The sequence below is a fragment of the Ranitomeya imitator genome, chromosome 4 (assembly GCF_032444005.1).
Source record: "Ranitomeya imitator isolate aRanImi1 chromosome 4, aRanImi1.pri, whole genome shotgun sequence".
In the NCBI taxonomy this organism is placed as follows: Eukaryota; Metazoa; Chordata; class Amphibia; order Anura; family Dendrobatidae; genus Ranitomeya; species Ranitomeya imitator.
In genome coordinates, this window is record NC_091285.1 from 350,074,408 (window position 1) to 350,094,442 (window position 20,035).

Genomic DNA, 20,035 nt, shown 5'->3' on the forward strand with positions numbered 1-20,035 from the left:
TACTTGAAATATCATATCTGAATTTACACACTTATATTAATGGAGCTTGTAAATACTATGGGGCAGGGGCACAAGTCAGAATTCACTAGGTATGTGGTTAAAATGCAATGACAACTAAAATTGATTTCATGTTACAAGGCCGCAGGATTACAGTGTGTTTAGAAAAAAAACTAGAAAGCAAGCCAAATTCTACTTCTAGTAAAAAGTAATCATGCAATTATTGGTATTCTGCCATTTTGCTATGGTATGCCATTGCTTTATGATTAAGCTGGCAGGTCCGCTATAAGAATTTTCTACCACTGACCTGTATGTCTATAGCGGCTATTGATACTGTGCATAATCATGGTAACAGACAACAAGTCTCTTGTTTTACATGCACGTTTCACAAAACTAAGCACATAAAAGCTGCATAGTGTGATCAACAAATTTTACATAAATTAACAGTTCAAGAAAATATAACAAACTTTTAAGATATTATGTCAGAAAAATCTGCTTCTTACTACATTTACGGGGCACTTATTTCTTCCTACCTTCCCTTTGTACTCAATATTCACTCAGAAAAATAACTAGAATTCATCTTGCTCTTAACAAGACAGACTGCCTGCTCACTGAAGGATCAGATTACAGCTGCTAGCCTGATAAGATGTTCAGTAATGTTCTCTACACTACTGCATCTCTGTGTCCTGAGTATTGCAAACATCATAGCGGGAAGTCTCCATCCACTAGCTCGTAGACAAATGAAAGGTAGGAAAAGAATGGTAAAAGAGTTTTACATATGAAAGCTAAAAAGTCAAAAGTAAATGTTCATTGTCTCAAATTTAAAAGGTAAATAGAATAAGCAAGAATGAATGGTTCTAATTAGCCAGAAGCATTGAAAATGGGTTGGATCAAGGGAAATATATGGCAAAATAGCAAGCATTAATTAGTCTTTCAATAATAGTTTTTACCTTGAGCTGCAATCAATGTGTTAAACAGCATATTAAAAATATTAATTATATAAAAATAAAATTACCCACATTTTTCCATTCACCACATGATAAATAAATATCATATTATTTATTGCTTTGTGAACATTGTAAAATAAACAGGGGAGAATTCCTGATTTTTCATCACCCATCTCCTACCCCCATAAAAGAATAAAAGTCAATCAAAATGGACGAATTAGAACTAATGTTGTTGGAGCATAATTATGACATGGTGGGGATATCTGAAACGTGGCTGGATGAGAGCCATGACTGGGCTGTTAACTTGCAGGGCTATAGTCTGTTCAGAAATGACCGTACAGATAAGCGAGGGGGAGGGGTGTGTCTATATGTAAAATCATCCTTAAAACCCATCCGGCGTGATAATATAGGTGAATTTAATGAAAATGTAGAATCCCTGTGGGTGGAGATAAGGGGAGGGGGAAAAAAATAATAAATTACTGATAGGGGTTTGTTATAAATCTCCAAAAATAATGGAAGCAATGAAGAATATCCTCGTAAAGCAAATAGATGAAGCTGCGACTCAAGGAGAAGTCATTATTATGGGGGACTTCAACTACCCTGAAATAGATTGGGGAACAGAAACCTGCAGTTCCAGCAAAGGTAATCGGTTTTTGACCACTGTGAGAGACAATTACCTTTCACAACTGGTTCAGGACCCAACAAGAAGGGGGGCATTGCTAGACCTAATATTAATCAACAGGCCAGACCGCATAGCAAATATAAGGGTTGGGGGTTACTTGGGAAATAGCGATCACAAAATAATAAGTTTTCATGTATCCTTTAAAAAGATGTGTAATAGAGGGGTTACAAGGACACTAAACTTCAGGAGGGCAAATTTCCAACGGATGAGAGAGGATCTTGGTGCAATTAAATGGGACGATATCCTGAGACACAAAAATACACAAAGAAAATGGGAGACGTTTATTAGCATCCTGGACAGGACCTGTGCACAGTATATACCGTATGGGAATAAACATACTAGAAATAGGAGGAAACCAATATGGCTAAATAGAGCTGTAAGGGGCGCAATAAGTGACAAAAAGAAAGCATTTAGAGAATTAAAGGAAGTAGGTAGTGAGGAGGCATTAAATAAATACAAAAAATTAAATAAATTCTGTAAAAAGCAAATCAAGGCAGCAAAGATTGAGACAGAGAGACTCATTGCCAGAGAGAGTAAAAATAATCCCAAAATATTCTTTAACTACATAAATAGTAAGAAACTAAAAAATGATAGTGTTGGCCCCCTTAAAAATAGTCTGGGTGAAATGGTGGAAGAGGATTAGGAAAAAGCCAATATGCTAAATGACTTTTTTTCATCAGTATTTACACAAGAAAATCCCATGGCAGACAAAATGACTAGTGATAAAAATTCCCCATTGAATGTCACCTGCTTAACCCAGCAGGAAGTGCGGCGGCGTCTAAAAATCACTAAAATTGACAAATCTCCGGGCCCGGATGGGATACACCCTCGAGTACTGCAGGAATTAAGTACAGTCATTAATAGACCATTATTTTTAATCTTTAAAGACTCCATAATAACAGGGTCTGTACCACAGGACTGGCGTATAGCAAATGTGGTGCCAATATTCAAAAAGGGAACAAAAACTGAACTCGGAAACCATAGGCCAGTAAGCTTAACCTCTACTGTGGGTAAAATCCTGGAGGGCATTCTAAGGGATGATATACTGGAGTATCTGAAGAGGAATAACCTCATGACCCAGTATCAGCACTGGTTTACTAGGGACCGTTGATGTCAGACTAATTAGATCAGTTTCTATGAAGAGGTAAGTTCCGGACTGGACCAAAGGAACCCAGTAGATGTAGTGTATATGGACTTTTCAAAAGCTTTTGATACGGTGCCACACAAAAGGTTGATACATAAAATGAGAATAATGGGGATAGGGGAAAATATGTGTAAGTGGGTTGAGAGCTGGCTCAGGGATAGGAAACAAAGGGTGGTTATTAATGGAGCACACTCGGACTGGGTAGCGGTTAGCAGTTGGGTACCACAGGGGTCAGTATTGGGCCCTCTTCTTTTTAACATATTTATTAATGACCTTGTAGGGGGCATTCAGAGTAGAATTTCAATATTTGCAGATGACACTAAACTCTGCAGGGTAATCAATACAGAGGAGGACAATTTTATATTACAGGATGATTTATGTAAACTAGAAGCTTGGGCTGATAAATGGCAAATGAGCTTTAATGGGGATAAATGTAAGGTCATGCACTTGGGTAGAAGTAATAAGATGTATAATTATGTGCTTAATTCTAAAACTCTGGGCAAAACCGTCAATGAAAAAGACCTGGGTGTATGGGTGGATGACAAACTTATATTCAGTGGCCAGTGTCAGGCAGCTGCTACAAAGGCAAATAAAATAATGGGATGCATTAAAAGAGGCATAGTTGCTTATGAGGAGAACATAATTTTACCTCTATACAAGTCACTTGTTCGACCACACTTAGAATACTGTGCACAGTTCTGGTCTCCGGTGTATAAGAAAGACATAGCTGAACTGGAGCGGGTGCAGAGAAGAGCGACCAAGGTTATTAGAGGACTGGGGGATCTGCAATACCAAGATAGGTTATTACACTTGGGGCTATTTAGTTTGGAAAAACAAAGACTAAGGGGTGATCTTATGTTAATGTATAAATATATGAGGGGACAGTACAAAGACCTTTCTGATGATCTTTTTAATCATAGACCTGAAACAGGGACAAGGGGGCATCCTCTACGTTTGGAGGAAAAAAGGTTTAAGCATAATAACAGACGCGGATTCTTTACTGTAAGAGCAGTGAGACTATGGAACTCTCTGCCGTATGATGTTGTAATGAGTGATTCATTACTTAAATTTAAGAGGGGACTGGATACATTTCTGGAAAAGTATAATGTTACAGGGTATATACACTAGATTCCTTGATAGGGCGTTGATCCAGGGAACTACTCTGATTGCCGTATGTGGAGTCGGGAAGGAATTTTTTTCCCCAATGTGGAGCTTACTCTTTGCCACATGGGTTTTTTTTGCCTTCCTCTGGATCAACATGTTAGGGCAAGTTAGGTTAGGCTATGGGTTGAACTAGATGGACTTAAAGTCTTCCTTCAACCTTAATAACTATGTAACTATGTAAAGAGACATGTACACCAAAATGGTATCAATAAGAGCTACAGCTCATTCTGCATAAAACAAGTAATCACAGATCGAACAAAAAAAGCATGGGCTATGGGAATACTGTGAGAAATAGTACCGTTTTATTTTTCCTAAAGTTTTATTTTTTTTTTAAATACACTCCATAATAGTGAGGAGACAACCCCTGGATGTTTGGGTCCAGCTGAACATTTAACAAAAGTTCAGTTGGGGATCCAGAACAGTACCCAAATCCAGACCCCATTCAGATGAAAGGGGGGCCTGAACATCCGTTGTTTGCCACGTTGTCATCTGCATGACAGCATGGCAAACACTGCCTCCGATCTTACCGTCAGTCATAGAGCTCCGTGAGCCAGCAGCTGTGACCAGTGGTAAAAAGTTCTCTGCCAGTTATAGAGGCGTGAGTGCTAATCCCATCAGCCTAAACCTGCTGTCGTTGATAACAGCGAGAGCAGGTGCCACTGATGGGAGTATTATATTAACCCCTTCATGACCTTGAGATTTTTCATTTTTCCGTATTCGTTTTTCACTCCCCTCCTTCCCAGAGCCATAACTTTTTTATTTTTCCGTCAATATGGTCATGTGAGGGCTTATTTTTTGCGGGACGAGTTGTACTTTTGAACGACATCATTGGTTTTAGCATGTCGTGTACTAGAAAACGGGAAAAAAATTCCAAGTGCGGTGAAATTGCAAAAAAAAGTGCAATCCCACACTTGTTTTTTGTTTGGCTTTTTTGCTAGGTTCACTAAATGCGAAAACTGACCTGCCATTATGATTCTCCAGGTCAGTACGAGTTCATAGACACCTAACATGACTAGGTTATTTTTTACCTAAGTGTTGAAAAAAAATTCCAAACTTTGCTAAAAAAAAAAAAAAATGCGCCATTTTCCGATACTCGTAGCGTCTCCATTTTTCATGATCTGGGGTCGGTTGAGGACTTATTTTTTGCGTGCCGAGATGACGTTCTTAATTATAGCATTGTGGTGCAGATACGTTCTTTTGATTGCCCGTTATTGCATTTTAATGCAATGTCGTGGCAACCAAAAAAACGTAATTCTGGTGTTTCGAATTTTTTTCTCGCTACGCTGTTTAGCGATCAGGTTAATGCTTTTTATAATTGATAGATCGGGCAATTCTGAGCGCAGCGATACCAAATATGTGTAGATTTGATTTTTTTTTTATTGATTTATTTTGATTGGGGCGAAAGGGGGGTGATTTAAACTTTTATATTTTTTTTATTTTTTTCACATTTTTTTAACTTTTTTTTTTTTTTTTTTAACTTTTGTCATGCTTCAATAGCCTCCATGGGAGGCTAGAAGCAGGCACAGCACGATCGCCTCTGCTACATAGCAGCGATCTGCTGTTCGCTGCTATGTAGCAGAAAATCAGGTGTGCTGTGAGCACCGACCACAGGGTGGCGCTCACAGCTACCGGCGATCAGTAACCATAGAGGTCTCAAGGACCTCTATGGTTACAATGGAGACGCATCGCCGACCTCCGATCATATGACTGGGTCGGCGATGATGTCATTTCCCGCCGCCCGGCCGGATGCGGTAGTTAAATGCCGCTGTCTGCGTTTGACAGCGGCATTTAACTAGTTAATAGGCGCAGGCAGATCGCGATTCTGCTCGCGCCTATTACGGGCACATATCAGCTGTTCAGAACAGCTGACATGTCCCGGCTTTGGTGCGGGCTCACCGCCGGAGCCCGCATCAAAGCGGGGCTTCTGACCTCGGATGTACTATCCCGTCCGAGGTCAGAAAGGTGTTAACAAGCCGGCGATATAAATACATTTTCATCATCCCAGCTTACAATGAAGTGTGGGAATGAAGACTAGACAAATCTGGCTACCATATATTAAAGGGACACTGTCACCTGAATTTGGAGGGAACAATCTTCAGCCATGGAGGCGGGGTTTTTGGGTGTTTGATTCACCCTTTCCTTACCCGCTGGCTGCATGCTGGCTGCAATATTGGATTGAAGTTCAATCTCTGTCCTCCATAGTACACGCCTGCGCAAAGCAATCTTGCCTTGTGCAGGCATGTATTACGGAGGACAGAGAATGAACTTCAATCCAATATTGCAGCCAGCATGCAGCCGGCGGGTAAGGAAAGGGTGAATCAAACACATAAAAACCCCGCCTCCATGGCTGAAGATTGTTCCCTCCAAATTCAGGTGACAGTGTCCCTTTAACAGCTCGGCATTACATTGATTCGGTGGTGGCACTAGTGGTATGGCAATTTATACAGTATCCCAGTAAATACTTTTTAGCACATCAACGCTGTGCAATGTATGACTGTGAAGACTGTGTAAGCAGTCTGTTTTGAAAATGTTGTTTCCATTTTTAATTATTTGCATATAAATAATATATCTATCCTGTAAATTCCAGAATTCCACAACTTTTCCTTCATGGCGTTGCATCCTCAATGTTGAGGAGTGTAGCGGCTATCAGATAACAGTTGCATGTGTTTCTCTACAGCAATTTCTGATGGCTGCTAAAAGAGGATTAAGAGAGGGCAGCATGGTGGCTAAGTGTTAGGACTGTTGCTTTGAAACGCTGGGGTCATAGGTTCAAATCCCACAACATTTGCAAATTGTTTGTATATTCTCCCCATAATTCTTCCTTGCACTTTGGTTTCCTCCCACACTCCAAAGACATACTGATAGGGAACTTAGCTTGTGAGTCCCAATGGGGACAGTGATGCTGATTTGTAAAGCGCTGTGGTAATAGTGCTATGTAAGCAAATAATATAAATGTAAGTTTAATGTATGTAAAGAATTTATGATGCTGCTACTATAATGCATATTAGATAGTCTGCTGTGTGCACAAACCCTAAGGATATATAATGGACTCTTTTTCCTGGATTACTAATTGCCATAACTGGTTATGGTACTGAGTATTTTCAGTAACAATGAGTAGGCTGACAGTCAATTTAGCAATCCAGAAAACATTCAAAGATGGATAAATAATGACTTTGGGGCTTTTTAAGCATTATTGTGCAGGGAAAGGGATAGCACTTGGGATTCTGAAAACAACTGCTTTAGGTAACGCTAGTTTGGAAGAAATTAAAAACAAAAATCATGCAGATGCTTATGAGCAATTAAACTAATGACTGCTACATTGGAAACTAAACATTTAGAATACACTTGTGTGCTGTCAAGTTATAAGTGGAGAAAAACATTTTTAATATAGTTGCCCAATATATTTAATCTTGTAGCCCAACAATTATGCACAAACACAATATATAAAAAGATGTAAAAGAATGCAAAAGTCAATTCATATACAGCAGGGCTAAAAAAAAAAACATACTGTAATCTTCAGGCAGAAGAAAACTGTGACATGTTGTTGTTTGCAGGAGAGTGACAAAGTAATGACTCACAAATAAGAAAAGCAGTTTTAGTTGTATGTATCGCCTGACAATCAAAGGTCTAAAGCAAGCTCAATAAACCTATTTAACAATGAAAATGAAAATAAATCGTATGTGACATTACCTATGTAACCAGTGTCTCACTCTAGTGTCATAAAATAGAAAACATAGGCACTATACCTTCTGCTTCAAAGAAAATAATATGACAGAGGGGTTGACAACAGTACAGATCCTCTTCCAACCCATTTTACATAGGTCAGCCAGCTACAGCTGGTGGAAAAAATATTGAACACATAACCAATTTTCTAAGTAAATATATTTTTAAAGGTACTACAGTACTGATATGAAATTCTCACCAGATGTTGGTAACAACCCATGCAAACCACACAGGCAAAGATATCAAACCATAGCTGTCCATAAATTAAGTAATGTGTAATAATGAGAAATGACACAGGGCAAAAGTATAGAACATATGAAGAAAAAGAGTTGCAAAAAGTCATGGAAAGTCATTACACCAGCTGAAATCTATCAGTCATTAGAAAGCAATCCTGCTACTTAGTGAAAAATAATATCAGGTGATTCAACTGATGGCCTATAAAAAGCGTCCAGTTATAATATTGGATAATTATTAAGATACCATACAAAAAACATCTCATGATGGGTAAAACCTGTGAGCTGTCTCAAGACCTTTGTAAACTTATTGTTTCAAAACATACTGATGGCACTGATCACAGAAAAATTTCGAAACTACTGAAGATTCCAATGAGCTCTGTCGTGACCATAATCTGGAAGTGGAAAGAACATCATTTCACAATAAATCGGCCATGACTATGTGCTGCCCGCAAGATTTCAGACACAGGAGTGAAAAGGATTATCAGAAGAATTGTCCAAGAACCAAGGGACACCTGTGGAGAGCTACAGAAAAACCTGGAATCAGTACAATTATTTAAAAGAAAACAATAAGTAATGCACTGAATCTCCATGGCCTGTATGCATGCTCACCACAATGGACTCCATTGCTGACATTGCTGAACATAAAGCATGTACAAGCACCTTTAAAGTTTACTCAACATTTAGACAAGACTGTGAAATACTGGGAGAATATAGTGTGGTCAGAAAAGACCAAAATTGAACTATTTGGATGTCATAATACACACCATATTGAAAGGCCAAAAGGCACTGCATATCACCCCAAGCAAACTCACTATTGGTTTCAGAAGAAGAAAATAAAGCTGAGAGAATGGCCCAGCCGATCACCTGACTTGAATCCAACAGTTTATGGGAGGAACTAAAGTTCAAAGATCATTGAGGGAGCCAATGGAACGTTAAAAATTAAAAAAGTGTTTGCGTACAAGAATGAACCAAAATCACATCTAAGCAATGAACGTGACTAGTTTCTCCATACAGGAGGAGTCTTGACATTTTAAACACCAACAGAGGCTTTTGTACAAAGTACTAATTAAATTTCAATAAGCGGAACTTAATTTATGAACTTCTATGGTTTGCTTTCTTTGCCTGCGTGAATTGGATGGGTACCGACATCTGGTGAGAACTTCTTGTTAATTGCACCTTTAGAAAAATATCTACTTTGAAAATTGTTAACCTGTTCAATACTTATTTCACCTACTGCACAGTTTGTACAGAGATGGAGGTCTATGACTAAGAGGACTAAGAGCCTATCTAAGGATACAAAGGGGATATGAATGTTTTCCAGTATGCATATTCGGTATTTTTTTTTTAAAGGATTTTTATCTAGAAGACAGAGTACTGCATCACATATATTCTTATTTTGAAGTGCGTTGTCTAAAACTAAAATTAAAGCATGAATACAGTGACATGTAAAAGTTTGGACACCCCTGGTCAAAATAATTGTTATTGTAAACAGCTAAGCGATTTGAACATGAAATGATGTCTAAAAGGGCTAAAGTTAAAGATGAGACATTTCCTTTGTATTTTAGAAAAAATACAGTACAGACCAAAAGTTTAGACACACCTTCTCATTTAAAGATTTTTATGTATTTTCAGGACTATGAAAATTGTAAATTCACACTGAAGGCATCAAAACTATGAATTAACCCCTTCATGACCCAGCCTATTTTGACCTTAAAGACCTTGCCGTTTTTTGCAATTCTGACCAGTGTCCCTTTATGAGGTAATAACTCAGGAACGCTTCAATGGATCCTAGCGGTTCTGAGATTGTTTTTTCGTGACATATTGGTGTGGCACCCCTAGGGGTATTTGCCACAAAAACAGTTACTGACACTGGATACAAATACTAAAATAGCAAGACTGCACTACCATCTCTGGCCAGAAGGGGGAGCTCCATAGACTCCCCTTGATCCATTCTGGTCTGAGAGAAGAACTGGCAGTTGGGCTAAGGAGCTGAAAGTGAGAGGTCATACAGCTGAATTTCTAACAGCCCTTTGACGGTTTCCAGGCCCAAATCACCGGCCTGAGGAGAAAAGGGACAGAGAAAAAGGACATTGTGAGAACCGGGTAGCATTAATCACTACCCAGAACAGGCGCAAAGACGGATACCGGATCCGTGGCTGTATTCATTATATATAATACAGCAACCGGAAAAACGTGAGGTGATATCAGCTTCACTAGGGCCGGACGCAGCAACAGTCGCAGAGTTCAGCGGTACTCCTGGAGGGGGTAAGCCGATAAAAGGACTCGGGTTGCCCGTCGAACCAGGACCCGGAGGGGACAGATTGGGCCGGCAGCCAGTTCACATACAGCAGCAGGGCCACACGGAAACTGCGTACAATAAGAGGCGAAGACCCCGGCAGGGTCAAAGTAACTCAGAGTTCCCATACAGACTCCGGTGACAGGACTGGTTGTAAATCCCTTTATGTTGAAGTAAACTGGTTAAACGTTTCAGTGCCTCAGACTTTCATTTGGACAATAGCCATCTATCCAGGATCAGGATCATCACCGCTGAGAGAACCTGCTGCTGATCAAGTAAGTGCCTGTCCCCTCACGATACCCCTTACACTGTGCATTGCCTGAGGCCACAGCACCGGGTTAAGCCACCCGTGACATCCCGCTTAAGAGACAGACCCCATTGGTCCGGTGCTGGGTATCCCGGTCTCCTGGGCGTCACAATTGGCGTCACGAACAGGATTCAGCCAGCCCGTATACCGGGTATTGTGTGCCGTGATTGGAGCCTAAAACTGTGAAAACTTGGATGAGAAATCTTGAAAATTGACTTTATTAAAGAAAATTCCATTTCCCATTAAAAACTTTTGAAAGTGACTTTTCCCCATTGGTTATAATGGAGTAAAGATGGCCGCCATCACCTCATAACCGTTGGGCACGAGACTGTTAATTGAGCTACGCCATTACCTGAGCCCCACTCTGGCTGAAAAAACTTCAGAATCCGCCATTACAGAGCGCGCAGCGGGCGGGAGAGGCAGGGGGCGTGTCATTGTGGGCGTGTCATTGTGGGCGGCACCAAGCTGAGCGCTCTGACGTCAGAGCAAGGGGAAAACCAATCCTGCTGCACAGCGGAACGAATCTACACTATCCCGACGGAAGCGGAGGACCGAAAGGGTCCGGATTAACTAAGACTAAGACGCCGCAGCACCCGGCAACGCTAATGCAGCTGAAAGACAGAGTGTCGATAGAGAGTCCGGTAGCACAGCGGTGCAAGGAGTAGCGCCCATCATGCCGGTGCTGATGCCATATACCCCGGGTGGCCCGTGGCTTCCAATGTATGAAGGTGAGCCTAATACCCTTGACGATTTCAGAGAAAAGATGCTGGCCTATTTTGACATGTTCCCCGTGGATGAAGTTCAGCGTGTTAGTCTCCTGATGATGCAGTTAAGTGGCCATGCTAAGCGAGAAGTCACAGCATGGGCAGCTGATCTAAAAGGCACTGTTGAACGCATATTTGCTGGATTAAAAGCTACATTTGAAACCACTGCCGGCAGCAAAGCTAAAGTACGATTCTTTAATTGCAAACAAAAAGCTAATGAGGGCGTGAGAGACTTTGCCATAAACCTGCAGGAAGCCCTTAAATCACTTACACTGGCTGAACCCATTTTTAACACCGAAGCAGATAAACTGCTAAGAGATCAATTTATTGAGGGACTCTACACCCCTTCTCACCGGGGGCATGTGAGTATGCTTGTTTTTAAGAACCCTGAATTGACATTTGCCCAATTAAAGGAGAGCGCTATACGTCTCCAGCTGGCAGAGGCACCTCGGGATCAAGATCCTGCGCAACCCATGGCAGAGGCACCTCAACAACAGGGAGTGCAAGTGACATCAGCTATGTCCGGGGCCATTGCTAAGCCCCTGGGGCCCAGTACTAATGAGGCTCTTTAACAAAAGCTTGACTCTTTAACTGATGTTGTTGCTTCAATGGCTAAAACCATGCAGGAGATGAGAGGACCCAAGATGGAGTTGGCAAACCGTAGAGAGGATGTTCCATGGATGAGACCCCGGAAAAACCTGACATGGAGAGGACGACCCCGCGACCGCTACCAACCGGATGGACGGCTCATTTGCCGCCGTTGCCAGCAGCCAGGCCACTTTGCACGAGATTGTGATTTAAACGGGAATCCCCTGGGAGTGCGGGCCGCTTCACAGGAATGAACTTTCAAGGCCCAACACCCTGGCACGACAGGTACATCGGAGGACGACCCATTATCCCTATCGTGCTGGACGGAATTCCGCTCAACGCTTTGCTGGACACAGGTTCCCAGATTTCATCTATACCGTATATCCTTTATAAGAGGTACTGGGCTGATGCAGATATTGATAAAGTGCCCTCTGATGTTGAACTAGATATATGGGCCAGTAATGGTAAGTTGGTACCGAAGCTAGGATTCAGGGAGATGACCATAAAGATTGGTAAAGTAGAATTGCAGAAACAGGGTATAATTGTTGTTGATGTTGACCGGCGGAACTGTGAACCAACTGTATTGATAGGAATGAATGTGTTAGAGAACTGCTTTGCCGAAGTTATTTCTGTCTTACAGCAAATTGCTGAAACTGCCCAATCCTACCAGCAGAGAGTTCTCCAGAGGGAAATAAAGGTATTGATGTTAAGGCAACAGGTAGAAGTTGCAGGTGGAGAAATCGGCAGTGTGAGGGTAAGTGATCCAACGTCTATTGTAATCCCACCAAAAACAGAAATGCTGGTATGGTGTAGAGCAGCGATTGGTACTAAGGGACGAGATTATCAAGCCTTAATAGAACCAGTGTACACCGACAGCAGGCCCACTATACTCACAGCACGAGGGGTAGTCGAGGTACACCGGGGACGAGTGCCGGTACGACTTTTGAACTGTGGAGAGGAAGAGGTCACTTTGCCAAGGTATGCTACAGTGACAAAGCTATATACTGTTGACAACAATGCCATCACAACCATTGAGCCCTTAGAACCAACCTGTCAGGTGGAAGTCAACGGCTCAGATGGAGAATTGGAGGATTCGTGCCAACAGCTGCACGTGGGCATAAATTCAACACCTACCCATCAAAAACAAGGGGTGTATAGGCTAGTGACGGAATATGAACAAGTATTCAGTAAACACCCATTGGACTTCGGACGGATAGAAGGGGTAGAACACACAATCCCCACCGGTGACCATCACCCAATAAAAGAAAGATATAGACCCATACCGCCCGCTCACTATCAATGTGCAAAAGATATGCTGAGGGAGATGAAACAGGCCGGGGTTAATAAGAGACAGCTGTAGCCCCTGGGCGGCCCCTCTAGTGATTGTCAAAAAAAAAGGACGGAACCATGAGAATGTGCGTAGACTACCGGCGGATTAATAACATCACCCATAAAGACGCCTACCCCTTGCCTAGGATAGAAAAGTCCTTGACTGCTTTGAAATCTGCTAATTATTTTTCCACCTTAGACTTAACAAGCGGGTATTGGCAAGTCCCTGTGGCTGAGAGAGATAAGGAAAAGACGGCATTCACCACACCAATGGGTCTATGTGAATTTAATCGCATGCCATTCGGACTCTGCAACGCATCCGGTACCTTCCAGCGGCTGATGGAATGCTGCCTCGGACACAAGAACTTCGAGACCGTCCTCCTGTACCTAGATGATGTGATCGTCTACTCAAAGACTTACGAACAACACTTAAAAGACCTGGCAGAAGTGTTCGAAGCCTTATCCAGGTATGGCATGAAAATCAAGCCATCCAAATGTCACCTTCTCAAGCCAAATACAGTACCTGGGACACATCGTGAGTTCGGAGGGAGTAGCACCGGATCCCGAGAAAATAGGCGCCATAAGGGATTGGCCAAGACCTACCAACGCAAAAGAAGTGAGGCAATTCCTGGGATTGGTAGGTTACTATCGCAGATTTATAAAAGGATTTACCAAGTTGGCAGCACCCTTGCAAGACACCTTGGTAGGGCAAACGAAGAAACCTTCAAACCGAAACCCTCCTTTTCAGTGGAGCGACGAAAGGGAAGACTCCTTTGAACAACTAAAGAAGGCACTAACCGGAGAAGAGGTTCTGGCATACCCAGATTACCATCAACCTTTCATCCTCTACACCGATGCCAGTAATGTTGGACTAGGAGCGGTGCTGTCACAAAAGCAAGAAGGTCGGGAGAAAGTCATCGCCTTTGCAAGTAGAAAGCTCCGGCCAACTGAAAGAAATTCAGAAAATTATAGCTCCTTCAAATTGGAACTACTGGCAGTAGTTTGGGCTGTGACTGAACGTTTCAAACACTATCTGGCCGCTGCAGAATTTATTGTCTATACTGACAACAATCCGTTGACCCATCTGGACACAGCCAAATTAGGTGCATTAGAACAGCGATGGATAGCCCGGTTATCTAATTACAACTTCATAATCAAGTATCGAGCAGGTCGCAAGAATGGAAATGCCGATGCCCTATCCCGGATGCCACACTTGAGAGATGTAGAAGAAGAAACGGGGGAGCTTAAAGAAATTGAACTACCAGCCTTCCATCATCCCAAGGCAAAACATCATCAGTCAAGTACCTATCAGAAACATCAATAGGTGAATTTTAATCCGTTAGCACACCATAGATGGGCTGACACCCAAGACAGCAATCCGGCTGTGAAGTTGGTGAAGGAACTGCTGACTGAGCAAAGTGCATATCCCGATGAGGATGCCCCAGAAGAGACGCATCAACTCTGGAAAGAGAGAGGCAAAATGTTCCTGTATCAAGGGAAGCTCTGTAGAAGGTACACCAATCCGAAAACACATGAATTGGTTTGGCAGATTATCGTGCCTAAAAAAGATGTGAAGATGGTCCTCGAAGCTTACCATAATGGTGCTGGTCACTTCGGTTGGAAAAAGTTAGAAGTACTTCTAAGAGAAAGATTTTATTGGGTCGGGATGAGAAAATCAATCGAACAGTGGTGCAGAAACTGTGGCCCGTGCAACCTCAGAAGAAATGATCAAAAGAACCAAAGAGCACCACTGCAGCCCATCATCACCAAACAACCACTTGAACTTGTAGCCATAGACCACGTGAAGTTGACACCAAGCCGGTCCGGCTATGTCTATGCCTTGACCATCGTGGACCATTATTCACGCTTCTTGGTAGTAGTACCCGTAAAAGATCTGACAGCAAAAACAGCAGCCAAAGCGTTCCAAACGTACTTTTGTAGACCCCATGGATATCCGGAACAGGTTCTCACCGACCAAGGTACAGCCTTTGAATCAGAGATCTTCAGAGAATTCTGTAATATGTATGGTTGCAAAAAGATCCGGACGACGGCCTATCATCCACAAACAAACGGCTTATGCGAGAAGATGAACCATATTGTAATAGACCTACTAAAGACTTTACCTGAGACAGAAAGGAATCAATGGCCAGAGAAATTGCCTGACTTGGTGGATCTGTATAATCATGTCCCGGTGAGCTCCCCCAACTGCACCCCAGCTTACCTTATGCGTGCAAGACCCGGCCAATTACCAATCGATCTAGAAATGGGAATTCTGAAACCAGACGCAGAAGTTCAAGACTCCAATTGGGATATCATACGGCAAAAGCAGTATCGCCAAGTGCAAGAGAGTGTGGAAAGAAGCCTTCAGCAAACTAGAGAAAGACAAGAGCGAACTTTCAACCAGAATGCTCTAGCGACCCCATTAAGACCGGGTGACCAAGTGCTCAAGAGAAATCGTCGAACCAATAAACTAGACAATCAGTGGGAAGCCGTACCCTACACAGTTTTACCAACAAGAATGGATAATCCTAAAATGTGTCTCATTAGCAAAAATGGAGGCTTAACATCTGTACTAGTGTCAAGAGACAATCTTAAATTATGTCCGGAAGCATTGAAAGAGCCAGAAGTTGTCCAGCCAGAACCAGAAGTTATTCAACCCATGCAAGTCCAACCAGTAAAGGAAAAAGAAGAGGAACTGTATCACACCTGTATAGGAGACTTTCCCAAAACCCTACTAACATACCATGGTGCAGTAGTGGTTCCCATGGTGGCCTTTTACCCAAAACCGTACCCAATACCAGAAGTCCCAAGACAGGAAGAGGCTGACCCTGTACTACGTGAGGTTCCAGGCCAGGAAGAACAGATTCCTGATCAGAGTAATCCCATTCACGGTGGACTTGCCAACTCCATAGTCGTGGAATTATCTTTAGCAGAGCGGGCAGATACTACATCCGCAGTAGACAGTAGTACACCACATGAAGAGACACCGCTATTACGTAGATGACAGCGTAGTACCCAGGGTCAATTACCGGCCAGGTATGCGGATTACCAACTATAAAACTATAGTTATTGTTATCATTCTGCAACGTTTAAGCCCAGTACCTACAGAGACTTGTCTGTATGAACTTATTGCATATTCTTGAACTTTTTATCAGCCCGGAGGCACTAAATCAAAGCTCCGGAAAGACTGCTTTTTGAACTTTGCTTTTTGCTCTTTTTGAATTTTCTTTAGACTTTATATTGGTAACTCCGTCGGAAAAATGGAACTAAATTCTTGGACACAAAGTGCAGTGCCTTTCCTAGTACCTTCAAGGATAGAACTGTATTAATGGACGCTATTTGAAGTGACTTTTTACAGAACACTATTTTTGTTTCCTTGAGTGGTTTTTGTAACTTTTCATTTTTAAGACTCTGTACATATTAATTGTTATTTCAAAATGTTATCGTCCCACAGTCCCGGAGTACTGTTCTTAACTAAGGGGGAATGTGGCACCCCTAGGGGTATTTGCCACAAAAACAGTTACTGACACTGGATACAAATACTAAAATAGCAAGACTGCACTACCATCTCCGGCCAGAAGGGGGAGCTCCAGAGACTCCCCTTGATCCATTCTGGTCTGAGAGAAGAACTGGCAGTTGGGCTAAGGAGCTGAAAGTGAGAGGTCATACAGCTGAATTTCTAACAGCCCTATGACGGTTTCCAGGCCCAAATCACCGGCCTGAGGAGAAAAGGGACAGAGAAAAAGGACATTGTGAGAACCGGGTAGCATTAATCACTACCCAGAACAGGCGCAAAGACGGATACCGGATCCGTGGCTGTATTCATTATATATAATACAGCAACCGGAAAAACGTGAGGTGATATCAGCTTCACTAGGGCCGGACGCAGCAACAGTCGCAGAGTTCAGCGGTACTCCTGGAGGGGGTAAGCCGATAAAAGGACTCGGGTTGCCCGTCGAACCAGGACCCGGAGGGGACAGATTGGGCCGGCAGCCAGTTCACATACAGCAGCAGGGCCACACGGAAACTGCGTACAATAAGAGGCGAAGACCCCGGCAGGGTCAAAGTAACTCAGAGTTCCCATACAGACTCCGGTGACAGGACTGGTTGTAAATCCCTTTATGTTGAAGTAAACTGGTTAAACGTTTCAGTGCCTCAGACTTTCATTTGGACAATAGCCATCTATCCAGGATCAGGATCATCACCGCTGAGAGAACCTGCTGCTGATCAAGTAAGTGCCTGTCCCCTCACGATACCCCTTACACTGTGCATTGCCTGAGGCCACAGCACCGGGTCAAGCCACCCGTGGCATCCCGCTTAAGAGACAGACCCCATTGGTCCGGTGCTGGGTATCCCGGTCTCCTGGGCGTCACATTGGGCTTCAGGTTAGTGGTAAATTTAGGTTAATAAATTCTGTGTTTATTTGTGATAAAAACGGAAATTTGGCGAAAATTTTGAAAATTTTGCAATTTTCACATTTTGAATTTTTATTCTGTTAAACCAGAGAGTTATGTGACACAAAATAGTTAATAAATAACATTTCCCAGACGTCTACTTTACATCAGCACAATTTTGGAAACAACATTTTTTTTTGCTAGGAAGTTATAAGGGTTAAAATTTGACCAGCGATTTCTCATTTTTACAACGAAATGTACAAAACCATTTTTTTTAGGGACCACCTCACATTTGAAGTCAGTTTGAGGGGTCTATATGGCTGAAAATACCCAAAAGTGACACCATTCTAAAAACTGCACCCCTCAAGGTGCACAAAACCACATTCCAGAAGTTTATTAACCCTTCAGGTGCTTCACAGCAGCAGAAGCCACATGGAAGGAAAAAATGAACATTTAACTTTTTAGCCACAAAAATGATCTTTCAGCAACAATTTTTTTATTTTCCCAATGGTAAAAGGAGAAACTGAACCACGAACGTTGTCCAATTTGTCCTGAGTACGCTGATACCTCATATGTGGGGGTAAAACCACTGTTTGGGCGCACGGCAGGGCTTGGAAGGGAAGGAGCGCCATTTGACTTTTTGAATGAAAAATTGGCTGCACTCTTTAGCGGACACCATGTCACGTTTGGAGAGCTCCCGTGTGCCTAAAAATTGGAGCTCTCCCACAAGTGACCCCATTTTGGAAACTGGACCCCCCCAAGGAACTTATCTAGATGCCTAGATAAATTGATCCGTAAAAATGAAAAAGTACTTTTTTTTCACAAAAAATTTCTTTTCGCCTCAATTTTTTCATTTTCACATGGGAAATAGGATTAAATAGATCCTAAAATTTGTTGGGCACACGGCAGGGCTCGGAAGGGAAGGCGCGCCTTTTGACTTTTTGAATGGAAAATTAGCTCCAATTGTTAGCGGACACCATGTCGCGTTTGGAGAGCCCCTGTGTGCCTAAACATTGGAGCTCCCCCACAAGTGACCCCATTTTGGAAACTAGACCCCCAAAGGAACTTATCTAGATGCATATTGAGCACTTTAAACCCCCAGGTGCTTCACAGAAGTTTATAACGCAGAGCCATGAAAATAAAAAATAATTTTTCTTTCCTCAAAAATGATTTTTTAGCCTGGAATTTCCTATTTTGCCAACAGTAATAGGAGAAAATGGACCACAAATGTTGTTGTCCAGTTTGTCCTGAGTACGCAGATACCCCATATGTGGGGGTAAACCACTGTTTGGGCGCACGGCAGGGCTCGGAAGGGAAGGCACGCCATTTGGCTTTTTAAATGGAAAATTACCGTATATACTCGAGTATAAGCCGACCCGAGTATAAGCCGACCCCCCTAATTTTGCCACAAAACACTGGGAAAACTTATTGACTCGAGTATAAGCCTAGGGTAGGAAATGCAGCAGCTACTGGTAAATTTCAAAAATAAAAATAGATGCTCTATACCGTTCATTATTGCCCCATAAGATGCTCCATATAAAGCTGTGCCATGTATAATGCTCCATACTGTTCATTATTGCCCCATAGATGTGCCATAGAAAGCTCTGCCATATAGTGCTCTGCACCGTTCATTATTGCCCCATAGCTGCCATATAGTGCTGTGTGCCGTTCAGGACTGCCCCATAGCTGCCAAAAAAAAAAAAATATCAGCCAGGCAGCAATTAAGGCTAGGCAGCAACCTCAGAGGAGAGAGAAAAAAAAAAAAAAAACTTCCTCAGACTACTTTTCCTCCTACTTCAGCCCAAACATTTAGGCCGGCTATACTGTCATGATTCCAATGGCAGGGAATCACAAAAGGACAAGCACCAACGAGCTCTAGGGTGATGGAACCTGAGCTGACCGCGACCCTAAACCTGAACACACAAATAACAATAGCCGGGGAACGTGCCTACGTTGATCCTAGACGTCTCGCACCAGCCGAAGATCTAACTTCCCCTATTAGAAGAAACACAGACCTCTCTTGCCTCCAGAGAAATACCCCACAGAAATAGCAGCCCCCCACATATAATGACGGTGAAATTAGAGGAAGGCACATACACAGTATGAAAACAGATTCAGCAAAATGAGGCCCGCTAAAACTAGATAGCAGAGGATACAAAAGTAAACTGCGCGGTCAGCAAAAAACCCTTCAAAAAACCATCCTGCAATTACTTGAACTCATGTTCCAACTCATGGAACATGAGGAGCAATTACAGCCCACTAGAGCAACCAGCAGCAAAGAAACAATTATATGCAAGCTGGACAAGACAAAAATAAAGCAAAACGTGGAACAAGAAAATCAAAAACTTAGCTTGTCCTGAAGATTACTGAAGCCAGAAGCTGAGGTAACAAACACTCTGATAACCTTGATAGCCGGCGGGGAAATGACAAGAAAGCCCGGTTAAATAGGAAACTCCCAAATCCT

The 20,035-nt window shown here is 42.5% G+C and overlaps 1 protein-coding gene across 2 annotated transcripts in view; it reads right to left on the reverse strand.

The window, feature by feature from the left end:
* CPNE8 (copine 8) overlaps window positions 1-20,035 on the reverse strand; it is a 545,271-nt gene that overhangs the window by 321,232 nt on the left and 204,004 nt on the right. The gene's annotated exons all lie outside the window — the stretch shown is intronic.